An 8,053-nucleotide genomic window follows, 5' to 3' on the forward strand; every position below is an offset into this window, starting at 1 on the left:
AAAATCCAATAATGATGAGTGGGACCGTAAAGCCACATGAAAATAAAGACACACATGATTAAATACAAAAATGCCAAGTACAAGCAAACACGTTCACATCTCCGTTCAACATTAAACCTCATCACAAGTAACTATCGGGCATGTGACCGTCGGGGATACAAATTTAGAACCTAAAGGGTACCCTCCGACCCTCTAGTTCAATCAAATGAACTAATTTACAAAAGATGAGGTGAATTTTAAAAAGATAGTCGAACTACGTAGGGTTGAAAAGCACCCCTGAAGGTTCTAAATCTGCATCCCTAGTGACCGCGCACGTATGCGTACCAAAGATACGTACGCGAAGGTAGCCCATCGCCCTGCCGTAGGGTATCAACGAGACAGGGCCCTGGTTTGGACCTCCCTAGTGAGTTGAGTGTGACTTTCCATCGCTTTCATTTAAGGAAGGAATCGGTGGTTCGGGGCTAGTCCAGTCCCTTTCATTAAAAAGAAATAAGCAGATAAAAAACACTACACTGCCATAGTACAAAGACGTTGAGAATGTAAAAATTAAATTTAAAAGGCAGCACTTTTTGCATTGTAATACGTGTCTCGTTTACTCCCTCTGTATACCATAAAGATCATAATACGTACAAGTCAGCCGAATATGCCATTTGGAAATTTAAAAAGTAGCACTTCCTCTGATCCATAGTACAACATCCAGCAATTAACAGAGTCCAAGTACCAAATTCATAACCATTATCCAGAGCGAAACGTACAAAAAGGGTCGTATTCCCGGGCAGCCAAATTAGACTCCCGTGCTCGAAGTCAAACGGGGGGCGCCGGATTATGTCAAAGGGCAGGCACGTGTGGTGCATGTTTCACCGGGTAAGCGGTCAAAGCATGGCATGATGGGCATGCCAAAGCACCCTAGCAGTGATTTTCTTCCATTGGATACTAAGCAGTTTTCCTTTTGAGGAGATTTTCAATCTATTCATCTTTAATCATGACAGTACAACGAACATAAAAAATATATTTAGATCCGTAGATCACCTAGTAACAACTACAAACACTGAAGCAATCCGAAGACACGGCGCCGCCATCTTCTCTCCCTCGCCGAAGCCAGACAAAACTTGTTGTAGTACACAATCAGAAAGTCGTCATGCTAAGTCCCCATAGAACCAGCAGAACAACAATCGCCGTCGATGAAGAGTAGCGTAGATAGAAGGATCCAACCTGAAGAAACACAAACATACACGAACTACGACCAGATCCGAGCAAATCCACCAAGGACAGATCCATCAGAGACACACCTCCACACGCCCACCGATGATGCTAGTTGCACCGCCAGGACGGGGCTAAGCGGGGAGAACCTTATTCCATCTTCAGGGAACTGCCATCCTCTCATCTTCCTGAGCAAGACACAAACTCTAAGAAGACTCGATGAAACATCTAAAAACATAGCCCTCCCGCCGGCAAGGGCCGGGCTAAGGCCACAAGAGAGCACCACCGGGAGACAGAGAAACCCTAGGCTTTTCATGAGAGAGGAGGCGAGTGATTTTATGAATAGTAGCTAGTTAAGTGCACATAGTTGTGATAATACGATGAATAATCTCACATTAATTATCATGTGCCTTGAGAATACAATAAACAATCAAGCGTGACAAATAATCCGGTGCGATAAAATGACCAACTTAAATTTAGGCATGGCTGATGCATAATGTTTTAAGACATGTTTGAGTCAGGAGGATCTGACAGTTGTGGAAAGGTCGATGACACAAGATAGTCAAAGGCAACCCCGGAAGACACAAGGTTTACTATTTTCCTCCATTGCACAAAAGAGGCTACCACAAAGCCATAAAAAATAAATACGAACATGCTTTTTTTTTTGAACGGTCATTTACGGTCGACATTAACCTCGGCGCAAGTAACAACCGTTATCCGAAATTTCAAATCGACATTTCCATGTCCCGGCGGGTGTCACATCCTTTCTAAAACCAAAATGGGTGTATTCATGTGCGGTCGACATTAACCTCATCACAAGTGTAAATACTTACAAGAATAATACAAATAATGTGTATTAATGAAGGTGATAAGGCGGTTGAAAAGCAGATATGCGGTGATTTTACACACACAAATAAATGCGAAGATACCGGGCGCATACTTTTGAACACAAAAATTAATGTGGGGTTTTTCTCTACCACCCAACCACCAACTATGATCCTTGATTTAGATATCTCAGAAAATGACCACCTTAAATTTCAACTATGGTCAATGGATACAAATGTGTTATATGTTGGTCTTGATTTGGGCCAACTAAGGGGTTGATAAGCCACAGTACAAACCACAATTTTATACGAATGCGGGAAAGAGGATTTTTGTTCGACATACATAAATGCGAGATGACTTCAAAGTCATACAAACATAATATGCGGAGATACACAGATAAATATGAAGGTACCGAGCACACCAACCGAACACTTTCACGTCTACATCCACATCTACTGTCAGTATTAACCACATCATGAGTAACTACTGTTGTTCAAAATTTTCATATCGCATAAAGAAGTACGGTTTAGCAGCTGTGTCCATTTGATCTTCACAATTATTGGTAGTATCGATCAATTAATGATGCCTTTCAAAGGAAGTCGTGTCCTGTCTTCCAAATTGTTTTATAGGCCAAAATTTAACAAGGCACTAGTGGTAGATTATTTCAGAGGGCAGGCACATGTGGTATGCGTTTCAGCGGCAAGGTAAACACTAAACACCATACTACACCATTTTTAAGATTTTATTTATCTTACTAATTAATTTACAATGGGCATGTGAAAAGAGGAGAGATATTTTCCTAGGGAAGGAATGATACTTCATCAGTGGATAGTGGGTTTAGCTGTAAAAATACGGTAGAACAACACGCTCATATTCACACTTATATGGAAGCAGCAAGCACGCACATACACACTATTTCTATAAGCATCTTTGTGAGATTGAGCCAACAAATCAACATAAATGCCTCATTGTCAATGAAAAAGTCATCTCCCATTGAACAAATATCACCAGAAAGCCTGGAATTAAGGACAGTAAAACCGCACCTGTTCCGAGCTCTCTCACGTCCTGGCTGATTTAAGCCGTTGGATCGCACCTCTCGGCTGTCCGTGGCCGTCCAAGATACGTTTCTACCGTGTGGGCTGATGCTGGGCCAGATGTCTGGGCTGCTATTCCCGCGGCCGAATTAGAAATATCTCGTTCACTGGCATGCGCTAGCGTCGGATGCCGAACAAACGATCTTGATTCTTCTCTGTGTCTCCCGCACCCCCTCCAGTGCGCCGCCGCTCCACACCCCCGACCCCTCCAGTGCGCCGCCGCTGTCGTATTTTCCGCACAAAAGAACAGATCATGGCGATGACGGCGGCCGGCGTCACTTCCTCCATCCATCCTCTACAGGTCTGTGCATCTCTCCTCCTACTTCTGTGCGTCCTCCGTCACCGACCAACTTAGCCTCGGTCCAGTCCCTCGTGTGCCAGTGATCGCCTGACGCGAAGCGGTGCGAGGCAACGTAGGCAGCCGATGCGCGGGGGCGGGAGTGGAAGCGGTTTTCGTGACGCGCCGGTTGTACTCCGCAAGGACACGAGAAACACGACCAAAACACGAGAATCCCAAAAGAAATGGCTGTAGGTGCTCTCACACAGCTTGCTAGGACTTGGAATATCTCCTTTACGTGTGTGCTTTTACATGATACAAGGCTCCGTAGATTTATCACTGATCACTCGATTGAATCCTGTGAGTTCCATTGTATCTATATAATCATTTTTATCTACTTGTCCAAGATATTCCAAATAAACTCAAATTTCTCTTATGTACGGTTTGATCGTATTTTGAAGTCTAAATTGTATGCTGGTGATAATTTTTTAATCGATTCTTTCTCTTTTACAGAATTGAGCAGAAAGAAGAGAATATGACCTTTTGGTTGCTTTAACAATGAAAGGACTGAACTTGGAAAACACTTCAATTTTGTCAGAGGAGTTGATGCTCAAGTTTTTTGTGCATTTAATTCTGAGGGGAAACCACATCCACAGAAATTAAAGAATCAGTTTCGTAACCAGGTTCACTAAACATCTATGCGTTTCTCTTATTTATTTCGTGTATTCATTACTATTTTTAGTTTTCTCTCTTCATCTCCCGAAATTAGTACAGTAACCAATCCACTTTCGGATTTGTTGTGCAGCAAGTATACTAGAAGCTGGCATATGTACAACGAGGATGGTCACATGCCTCTTTAAGTCATCCAGTGTTACATTAATTCTTTTCTTTGCACTAATATGGTAAAAAGCCTAGAATGCTCTCTTTGAAAAATGATGTTAGTTAGCATCTCAATATAAAATTTATACATTCCAAAATAGTCAAGTTTGTTACGCAATTTATTTGACTCACATAATTCTTGAATAACTTCCATGGGACGACAGGAATCTTGTCATCTAGCAAAATAAAAGATAACGAAGAAATTTGGAATTTGTAGGAGGTATTGTGATGTGGATGCCCACATAGTTTGGGAAATTTTGCTTTCAGCTTGGATGAAGGTTTGTCATAAATGATGGCACATATAATCTTAAAGGCAAGAGAGTTTAATTGCTTAACTATAAGGTTTATACATCTTGCGGTGGATTCAACCTACAAACCTCATAAAGTACTCCCCCAGTGTCTGACTAATCAAAAGCTGAAAGCTTTCGCTAATGGTATTTGAAAATTATTAGTTTCATTATATCAAATGGCGTGGTTACAGGTTTCCTACATTTTGTTTGGTTACCATGCATTTCTTTCCCATTTATTAAATGCATTAGCAGAAAATAAATGGTTAAATTTTAACTTCTGAGATAGGGCAGTCAATAACAGTGAAACATAGTATGTTAAATGTTGATTGCTCTAGCTTATAGGATGACAGATTGCTTCTTGAAAGCCCTTTTTGTACAGAGTAATGCATATCTTGGACATTTGAGGGGGGGTTTAATTCAATAGATATTGTCCTAACCGACTGTGAGTGAGTTCATGCTAATATATCATTACAGAGTGTTTTCTTCCGATTTTTTGAGTCTACCTGTTTTGTGAGTTTAGAGCATCCATACCCTTCCCCCCAGGATGCTCTCCAGGACACCTTTTTAGGCTCGGTTTTGGGCTCGGACGGCGCTTTTTGCTGAAAAACGGCCCAATCACGCCCCCAGCGCCCCCAGGATGTTGAAATACCGCCGGCAAACCCAGGCGAAACCCAGCGCGCTGGGGGCCTCTTGGGGGCGCCGGCGGAAGTTTCAGCGAATCGTATCACCCCACGTGTCCTTTTTCTCGGCCCACTTAATCATTCTCCTCACAAACTTTTGCTTGGGGTGGGGTGTGACTCGGAAGATTCCCTCCTCATGCCCCCATATTTCGCCGGATGACCCCCAAGAACCAACTTTTTTGGTTCGGTGGTGTTCTTGGGGGCTCCAACGGCTGGAGATGCTCTTAGCATTGTTACGATCCCTATGTAGACCCTTTTAAATTGTTGGCATAGTTGCTTTACTCATTACTGAGTTACCATTGTCAAACTTTTTGTATCACATGTTTTTGTGACTCTGCACTTGCCTGTTGCCTCTAGGATAATTTTCTAAGCAGAGCTAACCATTGATATATACTGCCTCTGTACCAAAATATAAGACGTTTTTGCAGGAGGGAGTATGTTACAATACTTACTATGAGCCACATGTGAGACCTTTTGCATGGAGTTTTATGGTTTTGTCATCTTCTATTGTCCATCAATTAGTTGAACCATTAACATGACTTAAGACTTTCATGGGTGAGACTGGGTCCATGACTAAGATTTTGTCATGCTAGCACAACCTGAACCCACTAAACATTGCTTTTATTGTACTAAGAAAATATTTAGCCTCAGAGAAAATAAGTAAAGCAGAATATTTTTCAGGTTATGAGCTTATCCTTTCTGAAGCTTGGCCAGCTTCGATCACCATGAACATCTATGACAAGAATAAAATCGTCATTTCTCCTTTTCGGCTATATTTGTAGTGGACTTCTCGTTTGTATGGGTAAATGTAGTTTACTAATTCTGTGAGAAGTACCAAGAGGACACATTATTACAATTGGAACTATTTGTAGCTTTTGACTTTCCTCGTTAAGTTATCCCACGGACTAGCTCTATTTGTTCTGCCTGTTTAGGATATACTCTGACTTAACCAACTTCGGCACTCCGAAGTTCTGCACAGTCCTCTTCTCTAGCTGCTGAGTTCCCTCATTTCATGGGATTTAGTTAATCTATGCGTCCTTTTTATTCCACAAAATAGAAAGTTGGCAAACTATTTGATCATGTGTAGGATTACAGGCCACTATGAGTACAACACTTTGTTTATTTCAACACTGTAGATATCTTCATGTTATAAAAAGATCAAAAATATATAATCAGTAAAACTATATGCTTTCTCATATCGTATTGCTACATGTTAATGATTTGTGCTATCTTAATGTAGGATGTGGTGGTACTTGATTGAAAGATCTAGGTTGAGAAAGGCACATTTTCTTTGACGAGCACAAGTATGGAAAGACCAAAAGATCCAGATTGGAAGGACACCGTTCAAAGGTACAAGCACATGTCATGGAACTATTTCTACCGGTGGTTGTAAAGTCCACATATCAAGATGTGATGTTATATCTTCTTGCTTTATATATCTTATTTTATGATGGTGAATTGATGGATGTTGACTAGATTAACATTTTCTTTTGCACTGCCTATTTGCAAAAACATAAATGATGTGGGAATATAAGAACAAGAGCTTGTGATGTAATGTTCTTTGCTTTCTTTTTAGTTGGCGGTAGGAACGCTTTCTTGAGATAATCATTTTCTCATAACCTCTAAATTTTGTCATGACTCCACTTATGAGAAAATATGTTTGCTTTTCTTTTGCCTTTGTCTGTTGACATTTTGGTAAGTGATGCCAATTATTTTAATGCCTAATGAGTAATCATTTTTCTTGATAAAAATGACTTTACCTTCAAATTTAGCGATCAAAGGGCTTCCTTATATACTTATGGAACTTACTATCAATATATTGTCAAAATAGATGGGCGCGGCAACGCGCGCCATTATTGATCTAGTAAACCTAAAAAAATGTGACCATCCATGCCAAATCTAGGACTTGAACCGATGTTGGCTGCTTCCAACACAACAAAACTAAACCTCTGAGTTATGCCGAGTTCACGGACAATGAAGTGGTTAAGTATACATAACTACAAGAATACGATGACTTATGTGCATTAATCAAGACGATAGGGCGGCTGAAATGCCCAATGATCTTGGACAAGAATCTTCATGTCGGGCTTAAAAGAGCGGATTTTTCGGATCATAAAATAGGTGATCGCGGGGGCATACATGAATTAAATGTGGAGATATTGAGTCAACATTTACGAGCACACGAATAATGCGGGGATTTTCCACCACACACTGACCAACGACCACCTTTGGTTTCAGACGTCTGAAAAAAACGACCACCCTAAATTTCAGCCATGATCGATGGATGCAAACATGTTATGTGTAAGTCTCTTTTTTTCGAAAGAGTTGTGCGGTAGTCTTAAGACAATTGGGCGTTGAGAAACCGCAAACACAAACCATAACCTTGTACGGCCATGGGCGAGGTGGGGTTTCTTTTGCGCCGATGGACATGGACAAGAGGAGATTGCGAAGCCATGTAAAATTAAATACGGAGATATACGTGAGTAAATACGGATGTATCGAGTACGTACAAACAAGCACCTCCACATCTACGGTCGACATTACGTTATTAATAACTTCAACACAAGTGAGTAACCATCGCTGTCCCAAATTTCTAAATCGCATATCCATTTCCCGTTTCCCGGCGAGTCGTCACGTCCGTCCGCCTCCGCCCGCCCCGCCGCTCAACCTCAACCCCACCCCCACCCCCACCCCCACCCCACTCCTCCGCTCCGCTCTCCGGTCTTCACAAGTCTTTTCTTTCTCTTCCCCACCCGTCCCCCCCACGCCACCGTCAAACTCCAGCTGCGGTCTCCCGCGGCAGCCCCG

At 41.7% G+C, this 8,053-nt stretch overlaps 1 long non-coding RNA gene across 1 annotated transcript; it reads left to right on the forward strand.

Moving 5' to 3' along the window:
• The first annotated feature begins 3,394 nt into the window (after positions 1-3,394).
• On the forward strand, positions 3,395-6,841 carry LOC119368890. The gene is made up of 3 exons (XR_005176769.1): positions 3,395-3,647; positions 3,910-4,079; positions 6,486-6,841. It is a non-coding gene; the product is annotated as an uncharacterized LOC119368890 (long non-coding RNA).
• The last annotated feature ends 1,212 nt before the right edge of the window (positions 6,842-8,053 follow it).

Source organism: Triticum dicoccoides, chromosome 2B (assembly GCF_002162155.2).
Source record: "Triticum dicoccoides isolate Atlit2015 ecotype Zavitan chromosome 2B, WEW_v2.0, whole genome shotgun sequence".
NCBI lineage: Eukaryota > Viridiplantae > Streptophyta > Magnoliopsida > Poales > Poaceae > Triticum > Triticum dicoccoides.